Source organism: Bufo gargarizans, chromosome 2, assembly GCF_014858855.1.
Source record: "Bufo gargarizans isolate SCDJY-AF-19 chromosome 2, ASM1485885v1, whole genome shotgun sequence".
NCBI classification, from domain to species: Eukaryota; Metazoa; Chordata; class Amphibia; order Anura; family Bufonidae; genus Bufo; species Bufo gargarizans.
In genome coordinates, this window is record NC_058081.1 from 457,932,440 (window position 1) to 457,947,691 (window position 15,252).

Below are 15,252 nucleotides of genomic sequence, written 5' to 3' on the forward strand. Positions count from 1 at the left end.
GTGTCAGACTGCAATCTGCAAAACTGACACTTTTGGCACTGTTCCGTCCACAATTATTTTGTTTTGTTTATTATATATTCTTTACAGATCCCTTGATAAAGGTCGACCGAAACATTGGGTGTACTACTTAATTAATTATAATGCTTGAATAATTACTCTGGATGGAACAAAAAGTTGATGTATGAACTATCATGAATTAAAAAAACGTTAATTGATGAAATTGTAATGGTGTGCCATGGATTTCCTCTGTGATATTCGTGTGCTCGGCTGAGCACCCAAGGATAATGGAAGTTAATGGGAGACAACCAGGCACCCCCTGCTCAGAAGAGAAGAGAGTGTCTAGTTCATAAAAAAAGGTTAGAGATTGATGAAAATCCCATCAAAATGGTTTGGAAACAGCATTAAAAGGATAGCTGGATGTGTCTTAGACTCCTATTATGGGCAACATACAATGAACAACCACACAAAGGCTATATGCCAAAATCCAGGTATGCGCAAGCCATCAATATATCCATGAGACAGATGACAGGCTTAGTCAGCATACCTTACAATGGCAGCCTTGTGCACTACGAGATATTCCAAACCAGCTCTGACTGAGAACCAGTAAACCTCAAAGTTATTTGGAATTTGTTGGATGGCTTGAGTGGACCTGCACACCTAGATTAATATCATTAGGGCGACAAAACGTTTTTAGATTGTTCTAATATAATATTCAATAACCTTTCTATATAGTACTCATGTGCCTAAACATGGGCATATGGGAAAGACATGCAAATGAGCAGAATCTGCCTTGTTTTTCAGCTGTCATAAGACTATGAAAACCAATAGAGGGCGCTATTGAGTTATGAACAGCGCCCTCTATTGGGTTTCACAGTCTTATGACAAGTCTAATATTCTTGTCAGAACACTATGAAACCAATAGAGGGCGCCGTTCATCACTCAATAGCACTATCTATTGGTTTCATAGTCTTCTGACAAGAATATTAGACTGAGTCTTATGACAAGCTTGACAAACTTATTAGCGTAACCTTTTGCATGGAAAATTCGAGATAAAAATTTGCAATTAGAATATTTGCGATCTACACTAGGATGATATTTGACACTGGGAAAGCTGGGTAATAACTCGTGATCTACACTGAGTTATTACCAGCTTTTCCAGTGTCAGATATTATCACTGACTTACTACATAATTATTTCATAATAGTCGCTATATTGCTATATATTTGTTTTTCAAATATGATCTCAGCGAATAGTCTTGTCATAACACTATGCAACTAATAGAGGGCGCTGTTCATGAGTCATGACTCATAAATCATGACTCATGAACAGTGCCTTCTATTAGTTGCATAGTGTTATGACAAAACTATTTGCTGTTGTGAGTGAATAGTCTTGTCATAACACTATGCAACTAATAGAGGGTGCTGTAATTATGACTCATGAATCATTACTCATGAACAGCGCCCTCTATTAGGGTTCATGAGATATTCTGTTCATTTGCATGTCTTTCCCATGTGCCCATGTTTATGCAAATGAGTTTTTACATGACAAAACTGTATAGAAAGGTTATTGAATATTATTTTATGACAATCAGAAAACTTTTTGTCGCCCTAATGATATTTATCTAGGTGTGCAGGTCCACCCAAGCTATCCAACAGATGCAAAATAAATTTGAGGTTTACTGGTTCTCAGTCAGATGAGAGCTGGTTTGGAATATCTCAGTGTATGAGGCTGCCATTGTAAGGTATGCTGGCTGTTATCTGTCTCATGGATAGGTGGATGGCTTGTACATACCTGGCTTTCGGTATATAGCTTTAGTGTGGTTTTCTATTGTATGTTGTACATAGTAGGAGTCTAAGACACATCCAACTATTCTCTTAAGGACCTGGATATTTTTTGCAAATCTGATATGTGTTACTTTATATGGTAATAACATTGGAACGCTTTTACTTATCCAAGCCATTCTGAGATTGTTTACTCATCACACATTGTACTTCATGACAGTGGTAAATTTAAGTCAAAATATTTCATTTTTATTTATAAAAAAATACCAAATTTACCAAAAATTTTCAAACTTTCCATTTCTCTGCTTTTAAAACAGATAGTAATACCTCCTAAAATAGTTTACTTTACATTTCCCATATGTCTACCTCATGCTTAGATCATTTTGTAAATGAAATTCACTGGTCACACAGCTCCCCAAACATAGCACTAAGGAAGGGCTATGGATGTGTGAGGAGTACTGAAGGGGTTAACTCTGCAGCTGAGCAGGCTAATCCACAGCTTTGATCTCCTCAGCACTAGAGAAGGATAATTACAAGTAGCTCAGTTCTTATCAACTGTGTGTTTACTCACAGTGACAGTTTAACTGCAGGACGAAATTGTTCATCCTAGTGCTTTAAGTACCTCAATGTTAGGATGAGTATTCTCGTCCAAGGTCCTGAACGTGTTAATGCTGTTGCCAAACCATTTTGATGGGGTTTCCATCAATTTCTAACCTTTTTTTATGAGCCAGTCACCTCCTATCTTCCGAACAGGGGGTGCCTGGGGTTCTCCCATTAACTTCCATTGTATTAAATTGTATTCAAGCACCCGAATTATTCAGCCAAGCACTTGGATCTACTGAACATAGCGATGCTCGAGCCGAACAGCAGTTTGGCCGAGCATGCTCACTCATCACAAGTGAACATTAGAGGTTAAGTATAGAAGTATGACATCTATTATTTCTGGTACAAGTAATATACTGGATGATGTTCTACGATATAAGTAGCATTATTATTTTTAAAAATAATACTGAGACAAGGGAGATATCCTATTTAAAACTTGATAGAGATCAGTCTATATTGTACTGTGTTGTTTTTTCATAGCTGATATTGTGATTTTCTCAAATTCAGTTGAAGGATTTGTAACTATAAGATACATGACGAATGCAAACATATCACACTGTGTGTTACCAATTGCTAACATTTTTGTGTAATAAGCAAAACTTCCTAATAATTGCATTTTCAGGAGACAGTCATAATTAGATAACTTAGGTATGAAAATGTTGTAGGACTGTGATTTTTCACATATTTGGCTTAAAAGCTAAATGCTATAAATCCTAAATCCTTGCTTAACATATTTTGTATGTCTTAAATTAAAATAGAAATTGCCATATATAATAATATTGTAAATTATAATTTATTAAATATTTAAAAGGTTTTACAACTCAAATATAAAAAAATACTAAATCATCAATCACTATTATACATATCCTTAAAAGCTAAAGCTAAGTGCATAAATGATGTAATAATATATAGAAAAGCACTCTAGTAAACAATGCAAGAAAAGTTATTAGGTGATAGAAGAGTGGAACAAATCACAGTACTCAAGCACTGTATGGATTTGTCATTATCCAATTGTCATTATTTATGAACTAAAAACATAATAGTTCTAAAACTCATGGAGCATCAAAGGTTTTATCTCATTAACAATATCATTTTAAGTTCACCCCCTCTTGGTGATTTGACAAAGGTTCATCAGTAATCATTAGCTATCAGCTATTATTACCAAAAGAAGCTGTAAAGTTTTTATCCTAGCTTTTCTTTTGAATGACTTACTGTGAAATAGGTTAGGTATAAAATTGAGTTAAATGTCCTCCATTAGGGCATATAAAAAGGGGTTGTTTTTAAGAGGCCCATCTTTAAAAGGGTTTGTCTGTTATTAGACAAGGTCTGTTTTTTCACAAAACAGTGTCACTGTAGTCCATGAATAGTGTTGAGCGCGAATATTCAAAAAGCACATTTTTATCTCGAATATCGCAACTTCGAGAATTTTCATCATTTTTTCCATTTGAACACATGATTCCTCCCTGCTTCTTGCTTGTGGGCCAATGAGTCATTGGCCCACAAGCAACTTAAACAGGAAGGAATCATGACTTTAGATGGAAAAAAATGACAAATATTATAAAAAACGAATATATAGCACTATATTGAATATAGTGCTATATACTAGTTTTTTTGAATATTCGTAATTTTTTTCCATCTGAAATAATAATTCCTCCCTGGTTTTGCGAAGCAGGGAGGAATCATATGTTCAGATGGAAAAAATGACAAATATTCTAAAATCTAATATATAGCACTAGTGCTATATATTCGTTTTTGGCCCACGCCTGTATTGATCACTTAATATTCGCATATTACTCGATCATTACCTTGCCTATTTTTGAGTAAGAAAAAAGAATGTAGAATATAACGAATATTCGAATTTCCAAATATTCAACAAAATATTTGCGAAATATCTCAAATTCAAATATTGTCCCTGCCGCTCATCACTATCAATGAACTGCGTTTGGTATTCCAGCTAAAAAATATATATATATATATATATATATATATATAAATATGTTGAACTGCTAAAAATAAATATTTCTGTATGAAAACTATTTTTAGATACCAATTTTCTGCTAGTCTCTACTCCAATATCATATACCATTGCATCAAATGTGTTCATATCCTTCAAAGACTATCTTAAAAAATCAATGTTGATTAAAAAAAATATATTGTAATATTTTATTTAATTTCTAATCAGAAACAAGCATATTAGCTACTATTAGACCCAGCAATTGAGGAAGTCCAACTTATGTAGCATCATAAGTTAATTCTGAGTTTTAAAGAAGGCCAATATAATGAAAGAAAAGCCAATAAATGTAAAGAACATAGCAGAAACCAGCAACCCCATTCCAGTATTTGCTATAGGCCTTGTTATTCCACTGCTACTAAGATGATAGATATAACCATTTTTTTGTATATTGATCACATACCAATGCTGAATTTTTTATGCCAAGCTTCCAGTATTAGAATTTGCATAACCTAATGATGATTGAGGAAAGCTTGGAGTAAAAAGAATCTAATAATTTTTTGGTGGGACGCCATTTAAGTTGAGTTTATACTGAAGTTGTTGAGAGTAAGTCCAGCTCCCAACAATACTAGGGCACATTCTATTTTGTTTTAGTTCATTAATTTCCTGGGCATATTTATTCCATCTCAGTACTGTATATTTCATCAATGTAATAAGGAATACCCTATATATTAAACAAATAGACAGAATCAAGTCTTTTTTTTTTCCTCTGGAAGCTCAATATCTTTTCTTCTTTCTTTCTTTTGATAAATCTTCACCAGGGTCCACAAATACAAGGAAAACAGTAATTGTTGTTGACATTGCTGGGTCTCCATTATCTTTCAGTATATAGGACAATCTGTGTTCATTATCATCTGACTCCAAAGGTTGACGCTCATAAGAATCTAAAGCATTGTAGCCTGAATCTGCATCAATGGCTTTGATTTTAGTCGCAAAATACGCAAATTTACCTTATCTTGGGACAAGTTCTGCAATTTCAGAGTCAATATTTGCTAAGGGAGCAATAACATATGGAGCATTATCATTAACATCTTCAATCAATATATAGATCATCACTTCACTGCTAAGTGGTGGTAATCCAGCATCTATGTCTTTTATATGACAATGAAGTTGCGCAACCTGTTCATTGTTAAAGGACATAAGTGCAAATAATTTCCCATTCTTTGGATTAATGAATAAAAAAGTTGGTGGATTGCCATTAACATCATTTACTAGAATTTTTAGTTACTGAAAGTTTAGGAGAACCTTCATCTATAGCTATAATTCCAATTTCATATTCTGGTATTGTTTCCCTATGAAGTTGTACATTTATCATTAATGAAAAATATTCTCTTAAGGTAGGAGTTTTTATAAATGGCAGATTTTTGGATATGTGGCAGCTAACCCTCCCATTTTCACCAGAAATATTTATCATAGGCTCGGATGACTGCAACAACTGATCCTTTCAAGGCGTCTCCAGGAACTGGGACATTGAGTTATGTCACCACTATCTCTGGAGTATTGTCATTCATATATATGATATTAACTAATATCTTACAATGCCCAGTCATGGCTATTTGCCCTTTATGAATAGTAGCAAGCTGAATTTCATATACATTTTTCTTCTTATAATCAATTTCACCAGCAACACGAATAATCCTGGTTTCCAATTCTATTTTGAAAGCTGATAACACCTGCTGGGATACTGGTTCATTAAATGTATAGAATACTTCCCCATTTTGTCCTTGGTCAGAGTCTGTTGCATTCAATGTGATTGCAATAGTCCCATCAAGAGCATTTTCCATCATGCTGACTAGATAAAATAGCTGACTAAACAGTAGTGCATTATCATTGACATCTAGCACTACAATAAGGAGTTGTGCAGTGCCACTTAATCCTGGTTTACCTCCATCATATGCAAACATTATTAAATTATGAAAAGGAATCTGTTCTCTGTCCAAATGTTTCTTCAGCACAAGCTGAACAGATTTGATTCCATGTGTGTATATCAAATGCAAAATATCCACTTGCACTGAGTTCGTAATTTGTTTACAAATACAATTTGTACCTATATCTCGGTCAATTGCTCCATCTAGAGGAAAGTGAGATCCAAGTAGCTTCACTTCAGATATAGACAGTTTTAATTCATTTGCAGAGAAAACTGGAGAGTTCTCATTAATATATTCAATTTCTATATTAACATGATGAATCTGTATAGGTTTATCTACAATTATTTCTAGCTGCACTGTGCAATTGCTTATCTCAGGACACAACTGATCCGTGTCTACAATCTTATTCACAAATAATATACCATTTGTTCAGGTTTACCTGGAAATAATTTGTGCCATCTTTTGGAACAATTCTCAATCTCCTAGAGTTGATATTACTGATATGTATTCTGAGATCCTGAACTAATCTTCCAACAAATGTTCCATGCTTAGATTCTTCAGGTACAACATAGTGCAGCTGGAATAGTATTAGATCAGCAGTCATTTGTAAGATGAAAACAAATCCAAGCTTTTGTCGAAATAGGTATTTATAGAAATAAATATTACTTATATGGAAGGAGATTGTCCTTTAAATAAATAAAAAGTCAGAAGCAGTAAAATCTAACACAGTGAAGAAATGGATAATAAGCTGTATTTTTCACAAAATATTTCTAAGAGTGACATCTAGTGATAAAATGTTTAATTGCTATACAAAGAATTTTTTTTCAGAAACTGAACTATAGTTTGCATTTAAAGATACCAAAGTTGGCATTTAAGTTCAGGAAAATAAATTAAGCAACCAATTTATTTTAAATATTTGTTTTCCGTTACATTTTTAAATTAGTTATATATGCTATGACAAAAATAATATATGACAACCTATGCAAATAGTATACAGTGGGTAGGAACGTAGGATAGACTAAGCTCACCTCCATAAGTGAACACAGGGCTGGGTCCCAGGATAAACACGTTGTCTAAAGAGTAGTCTGCTTAGCACTCAGAGAATAAGCATAAAAAATGTTTTTTTCATCTCAGGACATAAACAAATTAAAAACATTGTGTTGACCAGTTTCCGGCAGAGGAGACCTTAGTCATGGCATAATACATCAAAGATAAAATTAGTTTAAATGCAGAAAAGCAAGGCATGCATGGAGAACAACTCTTTGGAAAATCTACAGGGTGGGCCATTTATATGGATACACCTTAATAAAATGGGAATGGTTGGTGATATTAACTTCCTGTTTGTGGCACATTAGTATATGTGAGGGGGGAAACTTTTTAAGATGGGTGGTGACCATGGTGGCCATTTTGAAGTTGGCCATTTTGAATCCAACTTGGTGTGCTTGGTTTTAACATAACTTTATTCTTTCATGAGTTATTTACAAGTTTCTGAGCACTTATAAAATGTGTTTAATGTGCTGCCCATTGTGTTGGATTGTCAATGCAACCCTCTTCTCCCACTCTTCACACACTGATAGCAACACCGCAGGAGAAATGTTAGCACAGGCTTCCAGTATCCACAGTTTCAGGTGCTGCACATCTCGTATCTTCACAGCATATGCTGAACACATTTTATAAGTGGTCAGAAACTTGTAAATAACTCATGAAAGAATAAAGTTATGTTAAAACCAAGCACACCATTGTTTTTAGTGTGAAATTCCCAATAAGTTTGATTTGTCACATGACGCTCTTCCTATTGAAAAAACAAAAGTTGGATTCAAATTGGCCAACTTTAAAATGGCTACCATGGTCACCATCCATCTTGAAAAGTTTCCCCCCTCACATATACTAATGTGCCACAAACAGGAAGTTAATATCACCAACCATTCCCATTTTATTAAGTTGTATCCACCTGTAGAATGGAACAGTGAACTGTGCCTATAGAGACTATGGAAGAAAGCCCAGAAATACATGAAAAACGAAAATGGTTTTCAGTAACATAATGTGGACAGACACCAATAAAAAATAATTATAAAGAATAATCACATAATTCTGAATCGTGCTCCCACCGTTTAAAAATGCTATTTTATATTATTCCATTGTTAAATATCTCGGATAGTTTAATAAGGTCTTAGTTTTGGTTTCGTCCATGGAGAATTTAAGGTGTACGCCTGCATCAGAGAATTTTAATGAACAAAATAGACTATTCAAAGTCAAACAGATTTTTGATTTTAATCCTATGCAGATTAACAAAAATCCTTAGCTAAATATAACCATCACTGAATAGAAGAAATTAATGCTCTCAGTGATACGAACTTATGCACTTAATAGTAACGTATGAAAGTATACACCTGATTGAACTATGTGACAAAATCATCACAGTCACCACACAACTAAAACAGGACATATTCAGAACAATAGGTTAGTTGGATGCACAGGGTGGCTGATACACCAAAAAGGGTGCTCACAATCTTGCAGCGTCACCCTGCTGCTAAAAAAGGCAGAAATATGAGGGAATGATTGGGCACACCTAAGATACTTGGTAACTGATATTTATTAAAGTAGTTAAAATAGTTTGAATAATTAAACAGCAATATAGATTTAACAGCAATATAAATTTACGTAACTGCCACGTGATTAGACAGCATTCAAGTGGAAATCAAGCGTGTTTGTGACCGAAAGGAGGCTCAAAGTGGTCACTTGCAGATGATGTTGGTGACTAGCAGCCTCATTGCGACCACAATAGACAGGAGGAATAGATAATAAACTCCAATAGTAATGAATCAAATAAATACTTGTAAATTTAAAAATGCATTGCAAATGATAAACAATATAAATGTCTGGATGTAACAAGTTGGGATCCCTCAGGTGTTATAACCAACTTAAAGCAGCATGAAAATGTTAAAAAGTGGTTTCGATATTCAGAATCAAAGTTGCTCCGTCACTGACCCAGCGGCGTCCCGCTTACGGTCAGAGATCAATCCAGCAGTGAAACAACAGTCAGTTCAGGAACACTCTTACTAATGTTGGAGGGTTCTCCTGATTCGGAAACACCTCAGCCGTCTGTCGAAACCCTCTTTCGGTTTTTCTCTTTGCGGTTAGGTGGATCCAGCAGTTGTTAATGTGCGTCACTTGTTGGCAGTGCGGTTGCTGCACGTGGTCCCGCTTGTTTGGATCCAGAGATGCCAATTTTCAGGCTAGGTTTCAGATCGGCTCCGTTGGGTACACTGGTTTCGAGTGGTCCTTAGGTCAGTTAGATGCGGTGCACTCGCATGAAGTTGGGGGGTCTTATGAACAAGCTATTACCAACATTTTATAGGACAAGGAAATATATCGCCAACTTAATAGAGACCCAACAAAGGATCTTAGTGAAGCACTCAGACGAATCTTAGAGGAAGGATCTTCTATTGCAGCCATTAGCAATAAGGAAAATGAGTCTCTATGTTTAGCAAACCCTTCCTAAATCTCATAAAAATGTTGCACTGTCATACCGCCCCATTGCATCTTGCTCAGGGTCGTTATTTGAGAAGCTCTGCCAATGGTTGGACAGTCACCTTCAGCCTTTGGCTGCACAGGTTCCCTGTTTTTTGAAAGACAGTAAAAACATTTTGAACGCCATGAATGAAATCCATAGGGACTCTTGTGGGTCGTAAGTTACCTGTGATGTCCAGGCTTTGTATTCCTCCATTTTCCCCTCAGCTGCTATCTCTGCATTATCATCCCACCTTCATATATATAGTGATTATCTGTAGACTTGAAGAATATATATACTTGAAGTCACTGATTTTTTGCTTTCCAATAATTATATTTCTTTTAATAATATGTTTTCTTCTTAAGACAAAAGGCTGCCTTATGGGTGCCAGATTTTCACCTATTGCTAGCCATTTTCTTTGTGACATGGCTTTAGAAAGGCGATATTTACTCTGAGGGTAACCTCTTTTTATATTGATGACCTGTTCATCATCTGTCATGGTCCTGTGGCCTCCATACCAGCCTTCGGACAATAAATCAATGATAGTCCATTTTCCTTATGGTTTACTCATGCTATTCACCCCAATCTGATTACAGTTTTTGACCTAACCTTACCAGGCAATGATACAAGTAATAAAATTACTACTAAACTATATAATGAACTGACTTCTCGTAATACTATACATGCTGCCGATAGTTGTCATCCAAAGGAGACTATCCACAGCATACCTGTAGGTAAATTTAACAGGGCACGCCATGCCTGTTCCCTTGATGCAAATTTTGAAAGAGAGTGCATCACCATTAGTAATCATCTGAAAGAATGGGGATACCCCGTATGGATGATAAAACGTGCCATGAATATCGCCCACACCAAAAATAGGACCCTTTTGCTAAGCAAAAATAAAAATAAACAGCAAACATCAAGCAATGAATGTATTATATTCTCAACTGAGTTTTCTCTTGAGTATAATCACATTATTTCCTTGGTCACCAAATACCTATATTAGATTATGATCCCCAAGTAAAATATATATTATCTAATAGGTGTAGGTTCTTGGTAAGATGGGGTGTAACCCTAGGCAACATGGTATTCTATGTATTCCTCTAAGACCAGCAAACCCACTAAATGGCTTTACTGTAAGGGTTTTATTCAAATGAGGCTTGAATAGATGCCGCTTGTGTAAATATGTTGTAGCCACTAAACAAGTGACATCTACCTACAACAATTAGGCCTCATGCACACGACAGTATTTTTTCCGTGATCCGTGACCGTTTTTTCGTCCATGGGTCTTCCTTGATTTTTGGAGGATCCACGGACATGAAAAAAAAGTCGTTTTGGTGTCCGCCTGGCCTTGCGGAGCCAAACGGATCCGTCCTGAATTACAATGTGTGCGCCCCCCCTCCCTCCCTCTATTGTAATAATATCATTGGTGGCAGTGTGCACCCCCCCCTCCCTCTATTGTAATAATAGCATTGATGGCAGTGTGAGGCCTAAAAAATGCCCTTTTTGTCGCCTTCCATCACAAAAAGTGTAATACCAAGTGATCAAAAAGTCATATGTACCCAAAAATAATACCAATCAAATCGCCATCACTACGGCACTAATTGCCATCACATGGCACTAATTGCCTTCACATAGCACTAAGACAATTGTCACCAAAAATAAAAAAGATTTGGCTCTCAGAAAATGAAGACACTAAAACATAATTTTTTTGTTTCAAAAATGCTTTTATTGTTTAAAACCGAAATATATTTAAAAAAACAGACATATTAGGTATCGCCACATCTGTAACAACCTACTCAACAAATATATCAAATTAGCTAACCCGTCTTGTGAACACCGTAAAAAAATGAAATAAAAACCATGCCAAAAAATTCTTTTTTTTGTCACCTTACATCACAAAAAGTACCAAATCATCAAAAAGTAATATGTACCCCAAAATAGTATGGCTTTTTGAAAATGCTTTTATTGTGTAAAACCAAAGTAAATATATAAAAAAAAAGTTAGGTATCGCCGCGTCCGTAACAACCTGCTCTATAAACATACTACATTATTTACCCTGTCAGGTGAAAACCGTAAAAAAAATAACCTTACGTCACAAAAAGTGTAATACCAAATGATCGAAAAGTAGTATGTACTCCAAAATAGTACCAATCAAAACATCACCTCATACTGCAAAAACTATGCAATTCAAAAAATGGGGGCACAGCCAAAGATAGAGGAAGAGTGCCGGCTCACGGTATACAATGCACAATATAACAAAAAAGAGAAAGAATACCGAAACAGGAGCCGCACATCTAAAATATAGCAAATTTATTCAAGAAGACAGACACAACACAGAATAAGTAAAAATTGTTGTATACAACAAATCAAGGCCCTGTGAACCATATATCAGCACATGCCACCCTGGCTCACCACAAACTCATAGACATGCCCCCACATCAATAAGTATACGACATTATAAAGTGCATGTAATCCATCAACAATGAATAAAAGCTCAAATACTTAACATAGAAGTAGCATGGTGGGGGGTATGCGTGGCGGTCAGGAAAAGAGCCCAATGCGTATCGCTGGCTTCCTCAGGAGTGCCTGGTCCTAAATGACCTATGATCATATATATATATATATATATATATATAGTAATCAAATAATAATAGTCGTTACCTGTGTCTCAGGTCCCCATGTGGAGAGAGGGGGCGGCGGCGGCCACCTCGTTAACATGGAGGAGGAGAGAGGAGAAGGAGGTGGACGGCGCCCCGGGCCTTCAAAGAGCACATGGATATGGCTAATGGAGGATGCCACAAGCAGACGGCAACCGGACGTGCTGTCTGCCCATGCGTACAGTCGAGCCGGCGTGTGCTGCGTTCCAATCACCGGGTGCAGCAAATCACGCAGGCTCAGAAGACATTTGCTGCGTGTCAGCAGCCGGAGGTAACATAACGGAAATAGAACGAAGGTTTGCGCATGTGCATGGGATACTGTGGGCAACCGCACGGCAGCGGAGATAGAAGAGAAGATAGACATACAAAGAATAGGACAACATTTATATATACGGGCAATAATTAATAGATAGAGTCCTTATATGAGACCTAGTACCAATACTAGTTTACAGGATTCAAGGTATTCAGAAAATAAATCAAAATAGAAAGGGGTATAAATATATAAACAGAGAGATACACATAGGAAAACCCATTTGTGAACAATGATGAAAAACAAAAGTGAAACAAACTAATGTGAAAAATTGAATTGTGATCCATACAAATAATCTAATAGAGGATCAATTATATTAGTGAAGAATAATATAAATAAATATAATTCATTGGTGCATAGAAAGGCCCCATCAAAGCCCTAAATTAACCCTATATTTTTATCCTGTGATTAATTCATGTTCAGAATTAACATCAGTCAAATTAGACTTGATATGCTAATTAAACTGCACGATTTTCACCCAAAATTATGTGATTAAACACACGTGCCTCATTTTTATTCCTTACCCCGACCTTCTTATATTTAATTTGTATTATTAATATTTAGTTTTATCTATTTATGTTCTTGGTATAAAATTTATTTTTTCTTTTTATTAAAAATATTCATTTAAAGATATATATTTTTCATTATTTATTTTTTATTATTATTTTTTATATCTTTATCATTTTTTATTTTTTTTTATTGCCATTTTTATTTTTTTTTGTATATTTTATATTTTATATATTTTTTTATTTTTATATTAATGTATCTAACAATTATTTTCAATCTAAATTTTATTTGATTATTATTTTATTATATATCATTCTATCCTGAATACCTCCCTATTCCACATAATATGTTGTACAAATAAAAAAATAAAAATAAAAAGAGAAGAAAGAGAAAATTAGATGAGAAAATTGCTCCGTGCCGTCCCCCACAGGACCCCACACCAAGGCCACAGGGGTGGAAGGATATTACAAAAGGTAACATTCAGGGAGGTGCTACACCAAATAAGTGTACACAACAAATAAAAGTAAAACGTATCAAATGAATCATTCACTACATGTCCAATCAGATGGTGATAATTAGAAATCCTTTTCCATGGTGGTCCAGTGAAATTCTTCCTAATAGGCAGTAGTCGGATCATTCCCGAACTGAAATGCAGAGAAGGGGATAATCCAGCAGGCCCAGGATAAGAGGCCAGATAATCACGTGCAGGTAACAAAAAGCATGTGCATCATTTATAAAGTTGTCCTTTCCCAGCATGAATGGGCAGACATTGCATTGGCCGCAAGGGTGTGTACCCTTCAATTTGATGCCTCTATTTAGTCCCCGTGTAGGATGCTGAAAGTGACTGCGTACAAGTTGGTCTTTGAGTGAGGGTGCCTTACGAGCAATGATCTTCGGCTTATCATCCATATGGGGCATCAACCTATGATCATCCCTAGTTTTTGGTTTCGGGGTGAATAATTTCATTCGATCAGTGCCCTTAGCTTCCTCGTAGGCGTGGGATATAAGTTTCCTGGGATAACCCCTTTTCTGGAATCGTGATGTCAGATCTGCTGAAGCTGTCCTGAAGTCGGTTAAGTTGGTACAATTGTGCCGCAATCTGAGAAATTGCCCTTTTGGTATCCCTCTCTTCATATGGGCTGGATGAAAGCTCTGATAGTGCAACAAATTGTTGGTAGCCGTACTTTTTCAAAAGAGGGCTGTAACAATCCGTTCGTGCTCCTTACGTAGTCTCAGACCCAAAAAGTCCACTGTATCATCCGATATGGTGTACGTTAAATGGATATTCAGATCATTTTTGTTCAGTGTGTCGATGAATTGAACACAGGTCTCTCTGGAGCCCAGGAAGGGGTGGTGGGCTAGCTCCCCCGAGGCTGACTTCTCCAAGAAATAAGTAGTGGCCCTGATACCATCCTTATGCGCAATATTCGTGTACAGAGACTCAACGTCGCAGGTCACCAATGGTACGTCAGAGGTGATTGACACTTGTTCCAACGTTTCAATCGAGTGGAGAGAGTCCCGTACATAAGATGGTAACCCTCAAGGAATTGGTGCTCCTTTTTGGTAATGATAAACATGTCCTGGGCTGATTTCAATAATTGGTCAAATTTCTTCTTGAAGACCATTGTAGGATCAGAGGGTAAGGGTATGTAAAAAGTTCTGTTCTTGAGCTGTCGATTCGCCTCTTGTATGTATAGATCCATATCCCATAGGAGCACGTTTCCACCCTTGTCTGCCTCTTTGATGACAAAAGTGCTGTTGGCCTGTTTCTGATTCGTTTTCCCGCAGGAGGTCCAATCAGGTCCATAAATACCCCACGTTCGTCCTCCGCCAAGGTTTGTAATATTGATGGTTGGGTGTATAAAAGTTTAAAGCAAAGTTGTCATTTAACATTGTTGTAGCCGTCTCTTCTGGAAGAGTGGGTAGTTGTTGCCCCTGCAATGTTGGGGTCCTCTTTTTCTTGGATTTGCGTAATCCCCTCCTTGACCTCCGTCGTCGCTG

The 15,252-nt window shown here is 36.2% G+C and overlaps 1 pseudogene; it reads right to left on the bottom strand.

Annotated features, from left to right (window-relative positions):
• Positions 1–2,269: 2,269 nt before the first annotated feature.
• On the bottom strand, positions 2,270–14,876 carry LOC122926041 (annotated as a pseudogene).
• Between the last annotated feature and the right edge of the window lie 376 nt (positions 14,877–15,252).